The 25633-nt window shown below is 41.4% G+C and overlaps 1 pseudogene; it reads right to left on the bottom strand.

Moving 5' to 3' along the window:
• Positions 1-18012: 18012 nt before the first annotated feature.
• On the bottom strand, positions 18013-18861 carry LOC143986700 (LIM and senescent cell antigen-like-containing domain protein 1 pseudogene; annotated as a pseudogene).
• Between the last annotated feature and the right edge of the window lie 6772 nt (positions 18862-25633).

Here is a 25633-nt window from a genome sequence, read left to right as displayed (position 1 = left end):
GTTTATGGACGGGATATGATGTCATTGGATGTCAGGGGTGGGCTGGGGGATATTTCCTCTTTGCACTGATTGGTGAATGGTTCTTTAAATAGTGACCTGTTTGTATCACAATTTGTCACATGCCTAATGAAGGGGTCCTGCATAGCTCAGCTTTTATTTTTTTGATACTATGTGATTAAAGTTTTGAACCCGATTTTGGAGATTCTGGTGTGCTGGTGACACTTCCTTCTCATTATTGTAGGACAAGCTGTCTCCTCTAGCATCTAAACATTACTCATTGCTTCATGCACTGATTCCCTGGGATGAGTTCTCTCTGAAGTTGTCCCAGCTACTTCATAGCCTCCTGCTCATGAAGGGTCCTCTCTCTGGTGCTTCCTTAGAACTACATCCCTCAGAAATTGTTACCGGATCTTTGGCAGGCTTTTCTGCGCATAAACTCGACCACTCGGATAGTCCTCAGTTAGGCCTAGCAGCCAGCAGCTACCTGGATAGGCCCCAGGCTTTGGGCCTAGCAGCCAGGAGCTATACACACATCCTCCCAGGCTGAAGCCCTGAGCAGGAACACTCTGCCTGATCACCTGACTTAATTTAATTAAATATCTGCTGAGAAAGGTATGTTTATCATAACCTGAACTTCACTGTAGCTCATCACTCTAATGTCAAAGCCAACAACACCACCTACTGACAGAAAGGAGAAGCCACACTTAGAATGGAATTAACAGTTTACACTTTGCTTTTGCTTGGTGCTTCCATGGGGCTTTGATAAGGCTTTGGTGGGGCTCTGGTGAGGCTTCGATGAGGCTTCGGTGGGGCTTCAATGGGGCTTTAAGCAAGCTTTTCCTTAGCACCACTAAAGCTATATGGGGTATAATTTCTGAAGCGAAGCTGAACAAAGCAAAGCAAAGCAAAGCAAAAGCAGGTGTAAACAGGACTGCAAGCTAACCATTTTATTTCGTGACAGGAGCTTTGACTAGCATTTAGAGAGCTTTAACAAAGGCTGTCCGAAGCCTTGTTTTGAAACAAGTGTAAATTAGCTGTTAAAGTGTGTTGAAGCTGAATCGAGCCCTTAAACTGTAAGACCTAACAGTGATCGGATCCTTTCACATGCTGGGTATGGAGACGAGTGAGGGAAAGATGGCCCCCACCTGTCTCCATACCATTGCAGGGCAGAAGTGACATCAAAACTTCACTTCTGCCCATAGCTCTTAAAGGCACATTTAAAAAAAAAAAAGTTGAAATTACAATTTTATTTTTATTTTTCTATTGTATTTTAGTGTAAATATGAGATCTGAGGTCTTTTTGACCCCAGATCTCATATTTAAGAGGTCCTGCCATGCTTTTTTTCTATTACAAGGGATGTTTACATTCCTTGCAATAAGAATAAAAGTGACAGAATTGAAAAAAAAAGAACAGTGTAAAAATAAAAAATAAAAAGGTAAAATAAATAAGAAAAAAACATTTTTAAACGCGCCCCATCCCACCAAGCTCACATGCAGAAGCGAACGCATACATGAGTAGTGCCCGCATATAAAAATGGTGTTCAAACCACACATGTGAGATATCACTATGATCGGCAGAGTGAGAGCAATACTTATAGCCCTAGACCTCCTCTGTTAGAATTTCTTAAACATCGCCTATGGAGATTTTTCAAGGATAAAAGTTTGTCGCCACTCCACGAGTGGGCGCAATTTTGAAGCGTGACATTTTGGGTATCAACTTACTTGGAGTAACATTATCTTTCACAATATTAAAAAAAATTGGGCTAACTTTACTATTGTCTTATTTTTTAATTCAAAAAAGTGTATTTTTTCCAAAAAAAGTGTGCTTGTATAAAGTATAAAGTATTTCAATGACCGCCATTTTATTCTCTAGGGTGTTATAAAAAAAATCTATAATGTTTGGGGGTTCTAAGTCATTTTCTAGCAAAAAGGGGCTTGGTCCTTAAGTGGTTAATTTGTTATTGTAAGAAAAAAATCAACTCCTGTATCAAATAAATCTTGTGTGTAAACGAAATTAGGTTATTACTTAAATTTAGAAATAGGGGAACAGCAACATTATCAGACTAGCTTTCTATTCTTTTCAAGCTGAACTTCAATCTGCTTATATTTGGCCTTCCCTGGTTCATTCTTTCAATCCTCAGCAACATGTGAATGAAATTATTAAATAAAACATTTCTATTTTCAACCATACCTTATTTTAGATCTGAAAGCATAATCACTAGGTCTCTGTCTTTCTTTGCAATGCAGTCAGATCATGGCTGGTGGGAGGGTTTTGTGAAAACAGGATGCTATGGTAACTCCCATATGTGATACTAATGGCCCTTACACACGATCCGAAAATCGGACGACAGACTTTTCTCGCTTAATAGTCGAAAGTAAAAATTTAATAGGTTACTAAACTAATGACCATGTAGAAGCAAAGTTCCCTCACAGACTTCCTGGCACATCCAGCCCTCCACTGTGGTAACACTCACTGACCTTTCACTGCCCAGAGTCCTTGACGAGGAACTTGACCAGATCATACATTCCGACAGCTTCACCTGCCCCTTCTGCCCCAGGAGTTCTTCATCACCGACGGTGCAGTGACAAAGACAATGCCAATGACCGTGTAGAGGCAAAGTTCCTTCACAGATTCTCCCTGGGCCTCCTCCTGCAATTGGCACCCCCCCCCCCCAGATGGGGGTGTCCACCTGCTGCTGCCTAGTATTCCAGTCCTCACTTCACTCAGCCAACTTCTCCACCCCAGTGGCATGTTACCTCAGCATATATAGAAGACCTGCCCCCTACCAATTCCAGTTGGGGATTAGTCAAGGTTCCCACACAAACTGCCTGCCACTCTAGTCCTAGGCCATGCCCTCCTTCCAGAACATTCTCCCTGGAAGCAGGGGAGGCACCTCAGAACCAGAGCACAGGTGGTCACACCCACTGCTACTCTGACCACTCCCAGCCCCCAGATCAAAACAGACAGGCCTAGCTTGCAGCATAGGCCTGCCTAAATTTCCCTGTGCTGACAGTACCTAGTAAAAAAAACTATTACTAGCACCTTCCTATTGGTAGAGGGTGTTACATATATATGTTACTTTTTTAACTTTTGCGAAATTGATTTACTATTTCATTTTTCGATATGTTCAAGGTTTCAAAACGCTAGCAATTTTAAATATTTTTCAAAACTCCCACGGCACACCTGCAAATATCATGCGGCACACTAGTGTGCCACGGAACACAGTTTGAGAATCGCTGATATATACTGTACATTACTAAGCACAACCATGTTATTTTCAATATAATAGATATCCTCTAATGATGTTGATATTCACAGTTACCAGATGCACTCAGATTTAAGTCGGTTCCTGTTTCCACTCTGATAAGGTTGCAATAATTTATAGATTTAAACTGCTCAATTTCTGTCCCCATTTACAGGGTAAATGTTCTTTCAACCAAAGAGGTTATTTAACTTGATTTACTCAAAATTTACATGTCCTTTTGGAAAAGTCTGGGTGCAAGTCCAACCCTTTCTATGACACCATGTAATTTTGGTGTTGGTTACCATATGCTATCCACTGCTATCTGCGCTCCAAACTTGGAAGACTGAAAACGATAGAGTTGGGACCGCAGTACACAGAGGAGCCATGATGGGAACTACAGGTTACACATGCATATATTTGCAAATGTGTGCAAACAAAACCTTCTGTTTTTACCATTAATTGTTAGACAGGGTCCATTTGGCTGTTTTAAAGGCTAGCTAGTACGTAAGATGGGGAATATTTTGTTTGTTTGTGATGTGCATTGCCCTTCCATGTGCACTTTACTGCAAAGGTTAGTTATAAGTTGAGGTGATTATCACTTTTTTTACATTCAGTATTACATGTTCTGTTTATGTGAGAATTTTTTTGGTGTAGGAAAACTTTATTTTATAGAGAGAGCATAAGATGAACCTCTTATGTCTTTTTAAGGAATTGCTGTATGTGGTGAAGGTTACAACATCAAGCAGGGCGATACCTCCCTAAAAGGAGGATTTTGTATACCAGTTGGCATTCCAAAAGGAAAGTTGGACAGAGGGCCTGGCTATAACAACTATATGATGGCAAACGTTTATTGGCCTGCTATATATATATATATATATATATATATATATATACACAGCATAAGGGTAAAATCCTTTCTGTTAGAGCATTTTTGTACATGTGTGGTGATTACAGGGTGACAATGAATGAAGAGCACTTTGGATGAATATTTATGAACGCTTTGATTTCTGTGGACACGTTAAAGAACTTTTAGGAGCTTACAATCAAATGTTATTGCAACACAAAAGTTTGTAACACTATTGGGTTGAGTGCCATTTGAAGGTGTACAGTGGTGTGAAAAAGTGTTTGCCCCCTTCCTCATTTTCTGTTCCTTTGCATGTTTGTCACACTTACGTGTTTCGGAACATCAAACCAATTTAAACAATAGTCAAGGACAACACAAGTAAACACAAAATGCAATTTGTAAATGAAGGTGTTTATTATTAAAGGTGAAAAAAAATCCAAACCATCATGGCCCTGTGTGAAAAAGTGATTGCCCCCCTTGTTAAAACATACTATAACTGTGGTTGTCCACACCTGAGTTCAATTTCTCTAGCCACACCCAGGCCTGATTATTGCCACACCTGTTCACAATCAAGGCATCACTTAAATAGGAGCTGCTTGACACAGTAAGGTCTACCAGAAGATCCTTAAAAGCTACACATCATGCCGAGACCCAAAGAAATTCAGGAACAATTGAGAAAGAAAGTAATTGAGATCTATCAGTCTGGAAAGGGTTATAAAGCCATTTCCAAAGCTTTGGGAATCCAGCGAACCACAGTGAGAGCCATTATCCACAAATGGCGAAGACACGGAACAGTGGTGAACCTTCCCAGGAGTGGCCGGCCGCCCAAAATTACCCCAAGAGCGCAGCGATGACTCATCCAAGAGGTCACAAAAGACCCCACAACAACGTCCAAGGAACTGCAGGCCTCACTTGCCTCAGTTAAGGTCAGCGTTCATGCCTCCACCATCAGGAAAAGACTGGGCAAAAATGGCCTGCATGGCAGAGTTCCAAGGAGAAAACCACTGCTGAGCAAAAAGAACATCAAAGCTCGTCTCAATTTCTCCACAACACATCTTGATGATCCCCAAGACTTTTGGGACAACATTCTGTGGACCGATGAGACAAAAGTGGAACTCTTTGGAAGGTGTGTGTCCAAGTATATCTGGCGTAGAAGGAACACTGCATTTCATAAAAAGGACATTATACCAACAGTAAAATATGGTGGTGGTAGTGTGATGGTCTGGGGCTGTTTTGCTGCTTCAGGACCTGGAAGACTTGCCGTGATAAAAGGAACTATGAATTCTGCTGTCTACCAAGAGATCCTGAAGGAGAATGTCCGACCATCTGTTCGTGTACTCAAGCTGAAACGATCTTGGGTTCTGCAGCAGGACAATGATCCTAAACACACCAGCAAGTCCACCACCGAATGGCTGAAGAAAAACAAAATGAAGACTTTGGAGTGGCCTAGCCAAAGTCCTGACCTGAATCCTATTGAGATGTTGTGGTATGACCTTAAAAAGGCCGTTCATGCTCGAAAACCCTCTAATGTAACTGAATTAGGACAATTCTGCAAAGATGAGTGGGCCAAAATTCCTCCAGGACACTGTAAAAGCCTCATTGCACGTTATCGCAAACGCTTGGTTGCAGTTGTTGCTGCTAAGGGTGGCCCAACCAGTTATTAGGTTTATGGGGCAATCACTTTTTCACACAGGGCCATGATGATTTGGATTTTTTTTCACCTTTAATAATAAACACCTTCATTTACAAATTGCATTTTGTGTTTACTTGTGTTGTCCTTGACTATTGTTTAAATTGGTTTGATGTTCCGAAACACTTAAGTGTGACAAACATGCAAAGGAACAGGAAATGAGGAAGGGGGCAAACACTTTTTCACACCACTGTATTTCACAAATTTTGGATCTCAAAGGCTATAGCAATTTATTTAATGTAAATGTTTTTAGTAGTGAGATTTTTTTGTATTTTTTTTTTGTGCTTACGTATTAAAATCTTGATTTTATCACTATAAGAATTGGAGCGCTACACATTTTTAGTATATACATTACCTTTCATATTTAACTTTCTGGAGTATGTGGATTCTGCTTAACTAGCCAGAAAGTGTAGATTCTGAACCTGTGGTAAAAAAAAAATTATTTTACAGAACAGAGGACAAACTGTATACATAGCATGTAAAAACATATAACACTTTTGTGGTTTAGTGCTGCAAAATGTTTAAAGTGTCAGCACAATATAGCATAGTAGCATGATAATTACATTTGCCTTTAGCTCTTAATATAAGACAATAAATTAATGATTTGTATCAGTCCCTCATCCCCAAAGAGCCTTTATGTGAAGGAACACAAGATTTTCCAGTTAGAGTACACAACTGCCCTGAGAAAGAGACACTATCCAGTGGAATTACCCTTGTGTGCAATAGGAAGAGAGAGATTATCCAGTGGGAGTACCCTTGTGTGTAATAGGAAGAGAGATTATCCAGTGGGAATCCCCTGTGTGTAAAAGGAAAAGAAAGACTATCTAGTGGGAGTACCCCAGTGTGTAATAGGAAGAGAGAGACTATCCAGTGGGGATCCCCTGGGTGTAATAGGAATAGAGAGACTATCCAGTGGGAATCCCCTGAGTGTAAAAGGAAGAGAAAGACTATCTAGTGGGAGTACCTCAGTGTGTAATAGGAAGAGAGACACTATTCAGTGGGAATCCCCTGTGTGTAATAGGAAGAGAGAGACTATCCAGTGGGAATCCCCTGTGTGTAATAGGAAGAGAGAGACTATCCAGTGGGAATCCCCTGTGTGTAATAGGAAGAGAGAGACTATCCAGTGGGAATCCCCCTTGTGTAATAGGAAGAGAGGGACTATCCAGTTGGAGTATACCCTGTGTAATAGGAAGAGAACGAGTATCTAGTTGGATGAACCCAGCGTGTATTAGGAAGAGAGAGGCTATACAGTGGGAGCACCCATGTGTTTAATAGGAAGAGAGAGGCTATCCATTGGGAGTACACCAGTGTGTAATAGGAAGAGAGAGACTATCCAGTGGGAGTATCCCTGTGTGTAATAGATAGAGAGAGACTATCCAGCGGAAGTACCCCTGTGTGTAATAGAAAGAAAGAGAGACTATACAGTGGGAGTATCAAAAATAAGGAAAAAGGGCAGCACTTAATTATATTGTGTAGAAAAATTATGATACTGTATATCACCAATATGACAAAGTGAAAAAATGTAAGACTGAATGAATACTTGTGGAATGACCCTGGGAATTAATAAACAACACATGTCTGTAAAATGACAAAAATAAACAAAGTCCACCACGTGATAATATCAATTAATAATGAAGCAACATATCTGGAGCAACATATCTGAAGCGTCTTCAAAGGAAAAGTGGTTGAGGGGAAAAAATAAATGGAGGAAAATCTTGTGAGGACGCCGCTACCAGTTGTGAGAAGGCTTACCAGAGCCAATGGACTTAAAGAGGCATATGCCAGTTTAGTCAGCCAGGCATGTAGTTATAAACACTATATATGGTATGAAGCCATCGACGATCCAGATAATTACAAGCACGATGGAGATTTGGCAACAGCACTGATCAGCAGTTTGTTTTAACAAAAAAAAAAAAAAAGAGAGGAGCAACCAGAGAAGTTTCTCATGTCCCTACGTTGAAACCCAGAAATAAAACAGTTCCACATAGTGTAATTCTGTATGGAAAATATTTATATATATTTATATAGTTGGTAAAACTCTGCTATTTAAAGATCTCCATGTTAATGATATTTAACTCCCCATATCTGAAGAACGTATCCCGCTATTGTAGAAAGGGGAAAGTTCACCAATATTGGCCAGATTAAGTCGATGTTAAACCAAGCCTCGTGTTGAAATAAGGCTGTACTTTGTCACTTCCAGTAGAGAACTGGAAACAGGAAGTTTAGACCAAACCTTGCTCTGAAGCGGGAATGTGGCACAATAGTGACGTAAAGATGGTAAGGGAGTGGCACTCATGTGAAAACAACACCCAGAAGTGCCCTCTAAGTTGGTACTATTGGAAATCGGATAGATTGTAGATAAAAATAATAATAAATATAAAATAAGATTAAGTAAAAAGCCAGATCAAGTTGGAGCCACTTAATTGTTAAGAGTACAATTACTATATACACATAACGTCATAAAAGATTAGTGTGAAATGTTTACTATGGCATATATTTAAAAAATATGTATCAAATATTCCATCAGTAAAACAATGAGATATAAAATATCATGCCCTATTGATGAAAGCAATAATATCCCACTCCACATTTATTCCAAATGAGGAGTGGGATTGTAACTCATAAATCCAGAAAGTCTCAAGTCTCGAAACACCCCTAGTGATGGCCCCTCCCCGCCACGGGGAAATAAACCCATAAATGACCACAAACTCAGTGCCCTTAGGATCACAATTATGGAATTGACGGTAATGTCTGGGGACAGTGTGTTTAATGTACCCGATCTTAATTTTAGCAATATGCTCCCCAACCCTAATGGCAAACAAATGTGCAGTATGACCAACATGCTGCTTCCCACAAGGACATGTTATAAGGTACACAACGACAGTAGTGGCACAAGTGCAGAAATGTTTGATGGGATATATGTGCTTAGTGATGGTGGAAGAAAATTGTTTCATTACATGTTTACCACAGGTGTTGTGTTGACACACCGTGCACTTCTTGCAAGGGTAATACCCAATAAGGTTGTGAAAGAAGGATGTGTGTACAGGTGGATTGATAACATTTGGTGCAATCCTACTCCTCAAAGAGGGAGCTCCTCTATAACTGACTGCTCTTTCTGGGAGCAATGTACCCAAAATTTGATTGTTTCTCAATACATTCCAATGGCGCTCAATAATAGATTTGATCTGCTTATGTTGCACTGAGATGGATGTTAGTACAGACCATTTAAAAGATTCATCTGGATCTCGCCAGGGTTTATCGGCCAGCAAAGCACTTCATTAAATTTGCAAGACATGCCTAAGATCCAGATAAACTTCTCCCTGGTCGTAGCCCTTATCCAAAAATCTTTGTCTCAAAACATTGGTTTGATTTTTAAATGTGTCCAAATCAGAACAATTCCTGCGTAAACGCAGAAATTGACTTTTAGAGACCGAACGCAACCAGGATTTATGATGGCAACTATCAGATGGAATAAATCTGTTGCAATCCATGGGTTTGAAGTAAGTGCTAAACCTGAACTGACATGCACATAGCTCTATTTCAAGGTCCAAAAAATGTATTTTAGTCTGGCTATATTCATAGGTTAAAACAATGTTCCTGTCATTCATATTTAAATATGTAAGTGCCGTCCCATAGGAGGAGGATGTCATCGATGTATCTGGGCCACAATATGAGCTCAGGTCTGTGTTCAGCATAGACAACATCCTCCTCCCATTTGGCTATAAACAGGTTGGCGAGGCTGGGGGAAAATTTTTCCCCCATAGCCACGCCCTTCTGCTGCATAAAAAACGACCATCAAACCAAAAATAATTGTGTTCAGTTGCAAACTCAAGCAATTCAATTATATAGTCGGCTTGTGGAGCAGTAAAAGTATAATCTCTCGTAAGAAAGCAACTCACTGCTTTGACTCCTCTATGTTGGGGGATACAGGTGTACAGTAAGGCCACATCTGCCGTAGTCATAAAGTAATCTCCCCTAACATTCACTCAATCTAACAGTCTAATAGTATCCCTTGTATCCTTGAGATATGAAGGGGTTTTCTGGACAAGAGGCTGAAGAAAATGATCAATATATTGACTGATACGCGACGTGATGGAATCAATCCCGCTAATGATGGGACGACTGGGAGGATGTATTAAGTTCTTATGAATTTTTGGCAGCATTCAACCGGGTTGAATGCTGCCATCACTACTGCGCCTCTCTTTGCTTGTTGAATGCATTTGATTACTACAGAAAATGTGAGTGTTCAATTTTACTTTTTCTTTTAATAAATATTTCCATATGGAATCACACTATGTAGAACTCTGTTTTATTTATGGGTTTTAAATTATGGACATGAGAAACTTCTCTGGTTGCTCCCCTCTCCATCTGAACCTACCTGTTTGAAAAGAAACTGCTGATCAGTGCTGTTCGCAAATCTCCATTGGGGTTTTAATTATCTGGATCGTTGATGGCTTCACACCATATATAGTGTTTATCACTACATGCCTGCCTAACTGAACTGGTAAATGCCTCTTTTAATCCATCGGCTCTGTTGAGCCTTCTTACAACTGGTGGCGGGATCCTCACAAAATTTTCCTCCATTTATTTGTTCCCCTCAACCACTTTTCCTTTGAAGACTCTTCAGATATGTTGCTTCAGACATATTGCTTCATTATTAATTGATATTATCATGTGATTGACTTTTGTCATTTTACAGACATTTGTTGTTTATTCATTCACAGGGTCATTCCACAAGTATTCATTCAGTTTTTCATTTTTTCACTTTGTCATATTGGTGATATACAGTATCATATTTTTTTCTATACAATATATTTAATTGATTTTTTTTTTTTTTTATATTTGTGCTGGTTGTCTTCAGCTGTGCTGGCTGCTTTTATTATATTACACAGTGCTAGATATTTGAAATGTTTTCTGTACAGTGGGAGTACCCCTCTGTGTAATAGGAAAAGAGAGACTCTACAGTGGGCGTGCACCTGTGCGTAATAGGAAGAGAGAGAGACTATCAAGTGGGAGTACCCCTCTGTGTAATAGGAAAAGAGAGACTATCCAGTGGGAATATCCCTGTGTGTAATAGGAAGAGAGAGTTTATTCAGTGGGAGTACCCCAGCAGGTATTAGGAAGAGAGAGACTATCCAGTGGAAGTACCACGTGTGTAATAGAAAGAGAAAGACTATCCAGTGGGAGTACACCTGTGTGTAATAGGATAAAATAAGCTATCCAGTAGGAGTACCCCTGTGTGCAATAGAAGAGAAAGACTATCCAGTGGGAGTACACCTGTGTGTAATAGGATAAGAGAGGCTATCTAGTGGGAGTACCCCTGTGTATGATAGTAAGAGAGAGATCATCCAGTGAGAATGCCCCAATGTGTGATAATGAGAAAATTACTGTCTTGTGAGAGTCTGCTATGTGAGATAGTAAAAGAGAACTAGAAAAGTAGGCCAGTATGAGGTTTCCTATGCCATTGAGATTGCCATGTCTGAAAGAGAAAATCAGCCAAAGTGTGACTTTTGCATATGCAAAAGAAGGACTAACCAATGAGAGTAACAAGTCCAATGAAAAGGCCACATGGTTTCTTCACAACAAATCAATATAAAACAGTAGGTGCATTACTGGGATACGAAAACTTCCATCTTCTTCAAGGCTCAAGATATTGTATGTAATCTTGAGGTCTCAAAATGGCACATCCACTACAATGATTTGGAAGATGAAACATGCAAATTGTCTAGGAATAAATAAGCAGCAGCACACTTGTTCACTTAGCAAACTGATTGTTCTTTGAATACCCAATCACATGCAAGGGAAATTTAAAAAAACTGAACTTTTGCCTGCACATGATTGGATGATTGAAGTAAACAAATTTTTACATACTTTACTAAGCACAATGAACATTAATTTCCCAAAGTTAACATACACTTCACAAAGTGGGAATTTAGTAGTTATAACTTTCTGCGTCTCCCAGGAATGACGCTGTCCTGTGTGAGAAAGAAAAAAACTGTCCTATGAGAGCACATTTACTTCTACTGTTTTTGATATTCATACAGGGGCGGACTGACCAGTCGGTCACTTGGACGTCGCCCGAGGGCACGAGGACATTAGGGGCCCGGACTCGGCCATATGAGAGGCCACTTGCAGCGACTGAATTACATGCCACGATGCAGATAATAACAATGCTAACTGCACGCTGCTCCCCGCCGGCCCCTCCCTTCCGTCCATCCCAGGTGCTTGTACTGTATGCATTGTGACATCACCTGGGACGGACGAGAAGAGTGGAGGGGCCGGCGGGGTGCAGCGCACCATTAGAAGTGTCTCAGCATCCGGTGACTCGGTGAGTGAAGCCGAGACACCAGGGCCACCACACGTGATGATGTGGGGGGTACAGATGCATGGGTCCCGGGTCCCCCCATCCAACAGTGTCGTCCTGGCTGTGTGTATGTCCCCCTGTGTGCATGTCCCCCTGTACTGTGTAAGTGTCCTGTGTGCATGTCCTCCTGTGTGCATGTCCCCCTGTGCTGTGTAAGTGTCCTGTGTGCATGTTCTCCTGTGTGCATGTCCCCCTGTGTGTATGTCCTCCTGTGCTGTGTGAATGTCCGCCTGTGTGCATGTCCACCTGTGGGCATGTCCCCCTGTGCTGTGTGCGTGTCACCCTGTGTGCGTGTCCCCCTGTGTGCATGTCCGCCTGTGTGCATGTCCTCCTGTGTGCATGTCCCCCTGTGTGCGTGTCCCCCTGTGTGCATGTGTCCCCCTGTGTGCATCATCGTTATGCTGTTGTGCCCATATAGCTGCTGTTGTGCCCATATAGCTGCTATTGTGCCTTTATAGATGCTGTTGTACCCATACAGCTGCTATTGTGCCCTTATAGATACTGTTGTGCCCATATAGCTGGTATTGTGCATCTATATGGGCACAGCAGCAGCTATATGGACACAATAGTAGCTTTATGGGCACAATAACATCTTTATGCTATTGTGCCCATATAGCTGCTGCTGTGCCCATATAGATGCTGTTGTGCTCATATAGCTGCTGCTGTGCCCATATAGCTGCTGCTGTGCATCTATATGGGCACAACAGCATCTATATGGACACAACAGCATAAAGATGCTATTGTGTCTATATAACTTCTATTGAGTCCATATAACTCCTATTGTGGCCATACAAATGCTACTGTCTCCTATTGTGCCCAGTGACACTGACCTTGCAGTGCTGCTGTGAATCCCGTGGGCCACTGCTTCCAGTACTTGGAGTGACCAGGAGGCAGAGTGATATCAACAGCGTGCCTGAAATTACAGTCAGAACTATAGAAGAGGCATTGGCTTATGTGGCCGGCAGATGCTTCCACAGAACTGCTGCCTCAGCAGCGCTGCAACATCAGATGATAGGGGGTAAGGGAGGGATGGTCTCTCAGACAGTGAGTCAGATGTCAGAGAGCAGCAGCAGTCAGCAGAGCAGACTCAGAAAAAAGTCTGGGCGGATCCTGCAAGGACTGCTTATGAACATAAGTGTCCGTCTGCAGACACCTTGCCAATCCGCCCCCCCCCCCCCCCCTTTGCGGAAGCCAATGTACACATCTATTTAGAGATACATTGTACTTTAGGATATTCAGGTTGAGCTCAGTCTGCTTTTTATTTTAGTTTATATTTTTCTTCTTTCATGTTTTAATGTCAACATGCAAATTCTCCTGTAGCAATATTTACCTTTTTTTTTTACTTTGCTAAAAAGAGCATTAAGGCAGTAAGCTTAAACATTTTAAAATATTGTTTTAGTGCTGCCTCTGTAGAGGTGTCACTAAGCCAGGCCCCAACCTATCAAAAAAGCTGAAGGTGCTGAAGTGTTTTATTATATCTAAGCAGCCACTTATTTTAAGATTAAATGGTTTTACAATCTGACGACCAATATTAAATGGGATGTAAATTTGATGTGAAAAAGATAGAAATGGGATGTATATATCACCTAGGAGATTTAATGTGACCAATTCACCTGCTGTACATTATAGTATATACACATGTTGATATCTACTGTTTCTGCTTGTTATTTTTTATACATTACTGTCGTCACAATTTATGAATCCAGCTTTAACACAGCACTACCTATTTTTATTTTTTATACTCTTAATTTATTTCAAGATTTTAGCATTTACAAAAAAGGAAAGAGATCAAGGTCGAAGGGGGGAGCAGTCTTGCCCCTTCCCTACAACATAAGGTAAAAACCTATAAAAATGATTAACTTTACACATTTCCCCTTTCCCCTTTGCCACCTCAACCCTCCTCCCCCCTCATCCCCCCTCCTCCCCCCTCCTCCCCCCTTATCCCCCCCCCCCACTTTTTGAGGAGGCAAAGAAAGGCCACCTTCCCCTCCCCTTCACCTACAACCCAAACACCTCACTATATTTCCTTGTTAGCTTAAATGTTTTTCATCTCTCCCACCTCCCCTGGGGCTCCCTACTTCCACTCTCCTCGTCTGCTCTGAGCCCTTCCATTCTATATATTTCATTTATTTTCTCAAACCATTGCCTTATTTTAGGGCCCTCTACTTCCTTCCATTATTTCAGGACCAGACTCTTTGCAGCATTTATCACATGTATTGTCAGGGAGTTTCTATATTCTTTTAGTATCCACCACATGGAATAGATATACCCAGTTGTCTTAGGGTAGTTGGGTATTAGTTATCTCCATTATATATCTTAGTATTTCCCTCCAAAATTTTTACTCTTTGGGCAGTTCCACCATATGTGTGCCATAGTCCCAATTTACCTGCATTCCCTCCAACATTCCATGGGTTGCCCTATTTGATATTTTGCTACTATAGCTGGTGTCCTATATCACCTTACTAGGCACTTATAGTTTGTTTCAATCATTCCAATATTCATCAAGGATCCATGTACCAATTTAAAAAATTTTCCCAACCACCCGTTTCTCACCTCGTGGGCCTATTTCCCTCTCCCATTTTTTTTAACACAGGACTAATTATGGATAATTATGGATATAGTATGAAGTTCAAAAAGCAGACACACAGATGTGTATTGCAGACTCACATACCTTCCAGTGCATTTTGCAACATGATTCCAATAGAGGATTTTGTCATAATGGACATTTACAAGAGCTATTAGCTGCCTCTGGCTTAAGAAACATCCTGCTAATGGGGTTTATGACATTCTAGTACTGGACCTTTATGGGATTTATAATGGCCTCCTTTTTGCCTCAAGCTGACTATGTCATTTCTATGGTGGTTATATGAAATGTGTCAGTTCCCAACTTAGCCAATGCAGACACAAGATCTAAATCTGATCTTTCTGTCACCAACTTGAGAATTTTGAAGAAGTGAAAGTGGCACCGTGTTCAGAACAACTCCGCACTCAGTTTGGGGTTCTTCAGACTGCATTATCCTCACAGTGTCTATGCCATCTGTTGTGTTATCAATTATATAAATTATTGGACAGTCAACAGGGAGTGTGGGAATTCCTCATAACTGTTTATTTACAGAATTTCTGAGTGGCATAATATACCAAAAATATTTTTAATATTCAAATTAACTGCAATATTATAATTACTCACATTAAAATATTTGGGTTAGTTATTTTACCACAGTTAAATGGGTTTGTTTACAGTTTGAGCCAGAGGGAATGAAGAAAAGAACATGAAATCTGAGACACAATAAACAAAACATAAATTTTGCATCCCTGTTGTTATTCTTAGTTTTAATGAGCAATTAGTGACCACTGAAGCTCAAAGCATACATTTAATAAGTCGTTTATGCTGTTAATAATTTTCACTCACTTGTTTTCAATTCAATACTAAATTGTTTTGTGGGCATCATTAGATGTTCCTATTCAGAGCATAGCCTAAGTTTAATTAAGCAACTTTGGTTTATATAGTTATTTGTAAAACAAAAGTGAATATTTTATTGGTATGATCTGGTGCCAAGCTGGGAGGCTGGAGAATCAGATTCACTCTCAGTAGCACTGGTTTTAGATGGTGTGTGCATCAATGGCAGAGGCCTGGCACAATAGGTCAGTGGTTGGATCTTGTAGTTATAAGTTAATAGATGACAGTACTTGCATCACTTACCAAATGTCTCTACGAGTCCACAAATTAAATGTAGACTACATTTTATTTTCCCATTCTCTTCACACTTATAGTTGTGCTAGGAAAAAAAGTTGTTCCAGTGTTTCACAACTTCCATGAAAATTACTGTACATTTAGCCTTATGTATTGCAGTGACAGGCCTTCTAATCCCTTATTTTAAATACACAGAACTGCTGTAGGTACAGACATCTGAACTAAAGTGGACTTGAACTTAAAGAGGAGCTGCACCTAAAAAAAAAATATTAAAAGCCAGCAGCTACTAATATTGCAGCTGCTGACTTTTAATAAAATCACACTTACCTGTCCCAGGTTCCAGCGATGTCGGCGGCAGATGACGAGCGATCGCTCGTCTCGCTGCTGCCACCGCCGCCATCCTCTGTCAGGGAATCGGGAAGTGAAACATGACGGCTTCACTGCCCGGTTCCCTACTGCGCATGCGCGAGTCGCGCTGCGCGTCTCTTATGGTCCCCCGCTGTGTCTCTGGGAACTGTGTGTTTCCCAGAACACAACGGGGGGGGGCGGAGCGTCTGCGGGGGTCTGCGGCGGTCTGGCCGGAAGTGGGTGCAGTTACCTGGATTATCCAGGTAACTGCACCCCCCTCCCCCCTGAAAGGTGCCGATTGTGGCACCGGAGGGGGGGAGGGATAAGATTAGCGGAACTTCCCCTTTAGGGTGAAGAACCGCTTTAAAAAAAAGGAAGGTTTGCTACATTATTTATTTTTAGCATATACATATTTATTTTATTTTCAGTTATAGCTTCATAACAAACACAGAGAAATTATTACAATATAATTTTGTTAGCCATCTTATCTAATATATAAACAAACAACTATAACAGTTAACAATAAACACAACACACACAACACATCTGTGTTTATGATTCTAATCCCAATAAGCTTATTTCACACTTTGGGTAAAGAAAAACAAGAATAATAAAAATAAAAATCTCACCAAGATAATTTAGGAATACTGTAAAAAATAAATTACTAAATTACTTCAATTTTCCCAAAGTACTATTTAACTTTTCCATAGTTTACCATGTAGCGTATTGAAAAATGGTCATTATCTCCCTAGGTTGATTAGTGGGCAACTCCATCACCAAATAACAAGACCAAGTATCAACAAAATTCTTAAAGCATGTTTCTCTATTTACAACCTGGTGTTCATGATATAGTATTCATAAACTGTATAATGTTTTGCCAGAGTTTCCTTTTTATTGGACACTGTCACCATAGATGTATCAAGTTGGGTCTGTCCACATGACATTTCGGACAAGAAGATAAACTCTCTGGGTAAAATTAAATGCCTAGTGTGCTCTATGAAAGATTTTAAATGGGATCTCTCTCCAGCTTTCTCTTATTTTAACTTTAGAAGTATATTTCCAATCACATTGCCTCTGAGACCAAGCTTCCTTGGGGGGTATACTCAAGAACCCTACCCATTTACCTATAAATATGAATTTATTTGAGGATGCAAGCCCTTCCCATCTTTTAAAAAAAGTGATAAATCCAAGATGATCCATGCTTTGCAGATGCCTTACCCAATAAGCACACTAAGTTCAGGAGGAACTTTAATGAAAATGGGTTTCCCAAAACAGAATTATGAAAACTCTTAAGTTGTGCATATTGTAAAAAATGTAACCCCAAACTATCATACTTCTGACGCAATGTAGGGAATGGTAACAGAAAAACTGCAGGATATAAAACATCCCATAGATTCAGTATTCCCTCTTAACTTGAGTTTGACTCCCCAAAGAAAAGACTGGTGAAGAAGTCAATGGCATAGGTGGCACCAAAAAGCCTGGTATCTTTAGTAACTTTCCCACATTTCTCTGAAATATCAAAGTATCCCGCATGATCAAACTATTTTTTATTTAAATAAGGAGAGTCCCTAAATAAGTATGCAGAAGACCCAAACTAGAGCACAGTTGTACTATATGAGACTCAAAATCTCAAAGATTCCGAAGAAGAATAATACCTAATCAATGTTTAGGCATTTGTGATCTCTTCAAGGCAAATTCTAAATCCTAGGAATTTTATCTCTCCAAATAAAGGAAGAGAAGGCCAAATTTAACTAGGATGTGTGACCAATTCTCCTCTAACCAGCACATCATATGCTGCTCCTATGTTCAGTTGCACATTGTAACAATGTACTTATTTTCTTTCCAAAGTTTCCGAGAACCTCTTAAGACTTTTCTTTAACTCCAGAGGAAACTTCTCATAGCATTTCTTGGAGAAATGCTTCATGTCCAATTTCACATGCCTTATTCAGAGCAGAAACAACATCTTCTTCAATTACGCACTTGCAATGGAAGCAAACATTTCCAAAAAGCTGATTGTAGTGAGTTTCCCAGTAAGCCAGCCCCTTTCTCTCATAATGGCGATGGCTTTTCACACTTTGCACAAACAAAATGCTCCACATGCCATTGCTTTAAAATGGCAAATAACCATCTATACTTAAGTGGTCTCCTGCATGCTCCACAGACGGGCACACTCATTTTGTCATGGCAAGGTAGGCAGTAGAGCTCTTCTTTCAGCTGTGAGCTTCTTACCACAGTTGGTACATGTAAACTAGTCTGTGTGATATGAATCATTCTTAATTATTAGAAGCTGCTCATCAATAATTGCATGACACTTTTGCCAAATGTACTTTCTCAGTCCCCTGGCCTTCTCTCAATTGTGACATGGACATTACAGATGTCCACCTGCATTGTTCACAAATCCAATGTCTGCCAGGACTTGCTGACAGATGAAGCATTCAGGGTTCCAGCTGTTATTCATTGCTTAATTACACAGTCAATAATAAATTCACCACACTGATGGCAGCAAGGGGCTAAGAGCATTTGAAAATCGTATTCACAGTACTTTCTCCGCTCAAACTCATAAAAGAGTTCCTCTGGAAACTGCTGAAAGCATTGTGAACATACATACATGATACAGCCCTCCATTCGTGTTCACAGCTCTGTAGTGCTCACACATCACACTTGCCTGAGCATTTTCCATGTTGCTGTTAATTTTTTTATAAATGTTCGTTGCATTCTTTAGTTATAGAAAGTTTTCACAATTACAATAAGCAGAAAAACATAGAAATACACAAGATGCATAGACATAACCCTCCATGTACAAATTCAGAAAGGATACAATTAGGATACCACCATAAGTCTAAATCTAGAATATTCAACATAGGGAAAACATAAACCCACCTTGGGCCAAAAGCATAGTCCAACAGATGTCAAGAAACTAGATAGTTTGTTAATCAACAGCCCATCATGAAACATAATGCAATGTGGAAGGGTATACAGAATGGGCGATAAGAGAAATGTAAACTTAGAAAAGAATAAAAGGGAGAGAGAAGAAGGAGAAAAAAATGGTAGGGGAGGGGGCAGGTGAGGCAGCACAGCCAGTGAGAGGAGTGACAACAGTACACCTATCAGCTAAAGAAATTATGCCCAGCAGACAAATGAGGTTCAAAAACGTTGAGGGTTCACAATTTAGGGAGAGTGTAGCAGTGAAGGAGATTATCCCGCCAGAATCTTTTTGAATTCATCCATACAGGAGAATTCAAGCTAATAGAACCACGTTTTAGTAAACCTTTCGGTTATATCTTTGAGCGTGCTGGTCAGACCTAACATTTCCCCAATTTTCTCCACTTTAAGGATCCATTGTCATAGAGTAGGTGGGTCCACTAACTTCCATAAAGGTGGAATACACGCCCGGGCATCGTTAACTAGGTGCCCCACCACCGTTTTTTTTTTTTTATATGTGGACAGAGGTACTTCAGTGTGAGGCAATAGGTAAAAGGAAGGTGTGAGAGGTAATATTCTGTCAGTAAATGTTTGCGTGATTGCATGTACACCTTTCCAAAAAGTACTGGGAACCAGGCAGGGCCAAAATAGATGTAACACGTCCCCTCTCTCAGCACCACACCTCCAACACATTTCAAGCACCGAGGGATAAATATGGTGCAGTAGTGTTGGGGTTTGATTAAGATTATATACCCCAGATCTTGAAATGTATTGGATATGGATGATTTAAAGGAGAGCTCCAAAATCTTTGTGCATTCTGCCGGGGTCCAGCATAGTTGGAGGTCATTTTCCCATTTGTCTAGCTACCTAAGGGGTATACCTAAGGGGGGTCTGTGAAGATTCTGCAAGTGAGGCTGGGTTCACACTGCTGTGTGGAGCGGCTCACGGCAGGGAGTCCTGTGCGTCCCTGTTCACCGTTTCAAGTCTGATTTTGGTCTGAATTTATGGCCGAATTTGAACCTGAAATGGACTAGAAGATGCACAGGACCCCATTGAGAGCTGGTCACAGTCTCCTGACATGCAAATTGGATGCGAGGAAACCCACATCTAATTTGCAATAGTGTGAACCCAGCCCAACAGTTTGTAGCAGAGCGGAAGGGCATGTCCGGATGTTTCCTCAAACAAGCATTCATAGATAGTCAATTATCTCATAAAGGAAGAGGCCTCTAGCAGGGAGTGCAGGAAGTGAGATAGGTGAAGCACTAGAAAATAACCCAAGTCAGATAAGTTTGGGTCCAGTCACATCTGAGTTGCAGTAAGCCATTTGGAATCTTTGATAAAATGTGTGGCAGAATACATTTCCCAGGGGCTTTAAGGCAGAAAAGTCAGTCCAGACATTCCTGGGGCAAAGTTAGGGTTGCCCAAAACTGAATAGTAAGGGGCCAGAGCCAGGGAGATACCATAAATGCGAAAAGCCCTACAGCAAATCTGCCAGGTAAGAGTTATGGTGGGGTGTTGAAGCATTGTGGGCAAAGGAAGTGCAGGACTGCAAGGAAGAACTGCCAAAAGAAAAACTGCTTGTTACACAGGGACACATTGTTTCTCCCTGGAGTTCCTATGCCAGTCCAATACTTTGGTTCAGGGTTATTTAACTGGGGTTCCGTGGCACCCTGGGATGCCGCAAAGAGTCCCCAGGGGTGCCACTTTAAAATGAAATAAAACCCTTATAATAAGACCATGAAAAGGTTACTGTGGTACAGAGAGGAGGGAGAGCACATCCTGTTCCTCTTATGGACCCTCTCACCCTCTATGCTGCTATCTGTATTTTACCAGCAAAAGTGAAAGCTTTGTAAGCAGCCCGCCCACATCCTACCAACCGATGATGCCATTGGTTTCTAAGGGAAGGTTGGGAAACCCGCACAGCTTTCACTTTTGGCAGAAAAATACAGGTAATTGCAGAGAAATGGAAAGAGCCTGGAGGAGAAACTGAATGTGCTCTCTGTACACAGAATTGAGGGGGGGGGGGGGGGGGGTGTTGCATAGTAGTAGTGTGTGTTAGAAGGGGGGATTTAGGAAGGATGATTTGCTATCTTAAAGGAAACATCTAGAGATGCTAAATGTGTCTGTGCAGTCATCTTATGTTCAATTTGCCCTAAGCTGCTCCAATAAAAAAAATTGGTACATCTTTCCCTAAGGCACTCCTCTGCGTAAAGCTCTTTAGCTATATATCTGCAGTGTGAGATCATCTAATGCACTGCTATCACTGACTTCTAGTCTCCCCAGATTTGGAGTTTTGTTATAACTGTTTTATATAAATAAATCAAACCTCCAGTGTGAACCTTCCCAGTTTCTATCTTTGCAAGATTGGGGTAAAATGTTAAAGCTTGCACCAAGCCAGGATCACTCATGGATCCTTGATTACTAAAAATACAAATCAGAGGTAAATGTAAAAGCAAGATGCAGATCCTGCTTACATTTTTATAAGGACGTGGTGGAGTTAAATCACTTTCTGTTCACCATGAAAATCTAACTTTATCCTGTGAAATATAATGACTAATGCCGTTCGGCAAATTACTGGACTAAATCAGACTGGCAGAATGGAAGAAGCTTGAAATGACTGCCTGCCCAGGAGAAAATCTTTGCAATATAACAGCTTCAGATTAAGCTAAAGTGAAATAAAAATTAGCTGCCATCCATGGGCAGTACAATTTATATATAACTAGAAATACACGTTGATCGCTTCTATTATATGCTAATATAAATGCATAATAAATAAATAAATGGCTTCATCACATTACAGACCGTTTCATGTATTGTGTAAAACTACAACTTTAATATACTTTACATTCAGAATAACTTTTACCCCGTGGATATCCTCTCAGTGTGGGATTTAGTGGCAGTCCGTCCATTAGGGGTGCACGGCCACCGCCCCCCCTATCTATGCGTTCACCCCCTTATCTACATACAGGGTGTCAGCCCATGAATTCCAATGGGGTGTGTTTTTTTAAGCATGTGATTAGGGCCAGAGGCTCTAATAACCTTCATAAAAGGGTGGATCCGGGGCGCATAGCACTGCTCTCTGAGCCCACCCAGTTGTGTGACAACAGTGAATGAATATTTGCTATTGCCACACTGATCCTCCTCCTGGCCAATCAGGAAGTGGGTCTTGAGACCCATCACCCGATTGGCTGAAAGGAAAGCTGATCCTATTGGATGCCTGGGAGGAGGGAGGATATGCACGATGGAAGCCATCGTGATTAAGAGGAGGAGAAGACACAGGAGCCTCTGCCCGCCATTTGCTGACACAGGAGCTGCTGCCCGCTCGCAAACTTGATGGGGTAAGTGCCGGGCTGGATGACTGACCAGCCGGGGGGGTGCTGGTGACCCGTGCACCAACCGACCGACTTACCTATCTAGAACGGGTGGGGGGGTTATTTTCTAAACATCATTGGCAGTAAAGTTAATAGTTACTAATAATGTTTGCCTTTGCTTTGTCTTATTATAGTCAAATATATAGACTAAGCAACTAGTTTGCGAATCCCAACTGGTAGTAACCAAGTGGTCCTCATTTTTCTTTAATATTATTGGCTGGTAAGTGTTACACATCAACAAATGTTATCACTATCTTTTATAAGGCTTTATAAAATAACTTCCTGCTTTGTTTTCGGTTCTGACATTTCTATGTAGTATGGAACCTCTTCCCTTCTTTCTTGCTCTGATTTACAAACCTTTGGCTAGTATGCTTAACACTCAGCAATGTTTTACTAGACTAAGCTATTTGATCCTGCCAGAGAATGAATAGCTTAGTAGCAAATCCCATTGGCTCAAACTTTACTGTCCTAGCAAATTTTTTTAACCTGTCTGTGCCTTTTGTCTCTTGTATATTATGGGCTTTAATACAAAGAATAGAGCCTCCAAATGTCCTTGTTGTTTCTTTATTGCTATATTATGGGCTTTCTTACTCATTAAAACTCTCCTGTCACTGACCACATTTCACACTGAATTTGCAGTCTTTCAATTCTTAATAAGAGTTTGATAAAAGTTGGCTAATGACAGGGTAGTTTAGCATCAGCAAGAAGAGGGAAAGATTAGGCAAACTGATCAATTTGTATGTGCTAGTCAAAGGAGACTTTTTAATGCTTGAATAAAAAGCATGTGTCACAGTTAAAATGATCTAAAAACTGAAATAAATCAGACTGAGCTGCTGCTGCTGTATGAAAGGCAAGCTAATTGTAAAAGAAAAATATGATTTTCACAGCCAGATAAGTGTTTCAAAAGTATCATGGAGGCTGAAAAGCATACTGTTCATAATACCACGTATAACTTTACAGCATTCTCCAAACCTGTAATTCAACCACTTCAGCTCTTGGATCTGTATACCACTAATAGACCAAAGTAATGCTTACATTTCTGCTAAAGGCCTGTTTATTTGTCGATAACATTGTCATTACTCAAAGGTGGGAAAAATAGCCTTGTGATGGGGCTGCCCTTGCACTGCAAGCATTAAGTGTTTGTTAATGGGCTGCTTGCCCTGGGGCTACATTGAGCTACGCTGTGGCTGCAGCATAGCTCAAAGCGGAGTACTGATGTGTCACGGAGCTCACTGTGTGAAATGTTCGGTCGCGCTGTTACAAAGGTCCTGCCCTCCTCCTAGACCAGCTCGTGTGAGAGACGCAGTGTTCTGTCGATCACACAAGCTGGTCTAGGAGGAGGGCGGGACATTTGTAACAGCCTTCCTCCTAGACCAGTGAACATTGCCAACTGAGCTCCATGACACAACGGAAAATGCGCGCTGTGAGTAATTCACTGACACAGGCACTGACTGGTGAGGCAGCAATGTTTGGCACGGTAAGGCGGCAGTGATGGGCACAGTATAGCTGCAATTATGGGCATGGTGAGGAGGCAATGATGGGCATGGTGAGGTGGCAGTGATGGGCACGGGAAGGTGGCAGTGATGGGCACAGTATAGTTGCATAGTATCGCATAGTAGCCCATTATGTGTCACTTACCTGACACAGGAGCCAGGGATGTCACCGCTGTCCCCTGTAGTCCGGAGCGTCCATCTTCTTCCGGGTATCGCTGCTCTGGCCACTCACAGCGCCGGAGCAGCAATTACGTCACTCCCGCACACGGGAGCCGCCACTAACGGCATATTGCCATTAGCCGCCATTAGCCACAGCTGTGACTCTTAGCAAATATCTCCTAAACCTGCACATATTTCTTGGACCTAATCTAGGCTTACCTGTAGGTCAAAGTGGTTTGCAAGGGTTTACAACCACTTTAACTGAAATTTGCTAATATATATATATTGTAAAGTTTGGGGATACTAGCTCCGAGGGACCAAGTGCATAAACCGGTATAAGGTGAAACCAAAATACTTTTATTTATAATTAAATCAAAAATAAGGCTTTTCTTCAGCATATAAAAATGTAAATTAAAGTCCACTTATCTTCAGCACAAATAATAAGAAAAGAAAGCACCTACAGTTCTGTAGTCAGGTCTTCACCCAAAAGTTTTTAGAGTCCTTACAGAGATCTTTTGCAGCCTCCAAAACAGCAAAACAGCAACACAGCCAGACAGCTCCTCAGACAGGTGTTCATCTCCTTCTCCTCCTCACCACCACCTCTCTACTACTTCCTGTCTTATGGGCTGTCTTCTTGGAGGCTGTTAACCCCCTGTGGGCTGAATCCCTGTGGTCAGGGAGGTAGGCTCTTTCCCACCCAAATGTCACTTCAGAGCCTCCCAAATTCCGGGTCGCAACTATCTCTCTTAATATGGAGAGGACCGCGAGTCTTCTCTTAAAACTATCCCCGGAATTTGTCACCCATTTTTGGGTGACCCCCTGAGGCCTACCAGGATTCCCTTAAAGGGACCACAACCCAAATATAGGTGCTACATAGCACCTGTCCAGGACCCAACCTTGGCATCCTGTACATATCCCCCCCCCTCTGCCTCAATGCGGAGGTGTTGGAGGCACCATTTGACACCATACAGTGGATCCTGGAGAGGGCATCGGCATTCTGATGTAGTCTCCCGGATCTGTGCTCTACCACAAAATTGAACTCCTGGAGAGACAGGAACCACCTCGTTACCCTGGCATTAGTGTGCTTATTTTGTCTCATCCAGGTCAATGGGGCGTGGTCAGATACCAGGCGAAACCTTCTGCCAAGGAGGAAATACCGCAAGGAGTCCAAGGCCCACTTATTGGCAAGACACTCCCGCTCCACCACTGCATAGTTTTTCTCCGCTGCTGTCAGCTTTCTACTTAGAAAAACTACGGGGTGCTCTTCCCCGTTGATTACCTGCGACAGGACTGCTCCCAACCCTTCATTTGAAGCATCAGTCTGTACTACAAAATCCTTAGTAAAGTCCGGAGCAACAAGCACCGGATCCTGGCACAATGCCGTCTTAAGCTTCTGAAAAGCTTTTTCGTCATCGTCATTCCATTTTACCATCACCGACTTTCTGCCTTTGGTCAGGTCAGTCAAGGGTGCAGCAATGGTGGCAAAGTTGGGGATAGCCCTCTGGTA

Source organism: Lithobates pipiens, unplaced genomic scaffold, assembly GCF_037356315.1.
Source record: "Lithobates pipiens isolate NorthernLeopardFrog02 unplaced genomic scaffold, aLitPip1_a1.2 Scaffold_18, whole genome shotgun sequence".
Classification (NCBI taxonomy): domain Eukaryota; kingdom Metazoa; phylum Chordata; class Amphibia; order Anura; family Ranidae; genus Lithobates; species Lithobates pipiens.
This window is presented reverse-complemented; position numbering and strand designations above follow the sequence as displayed.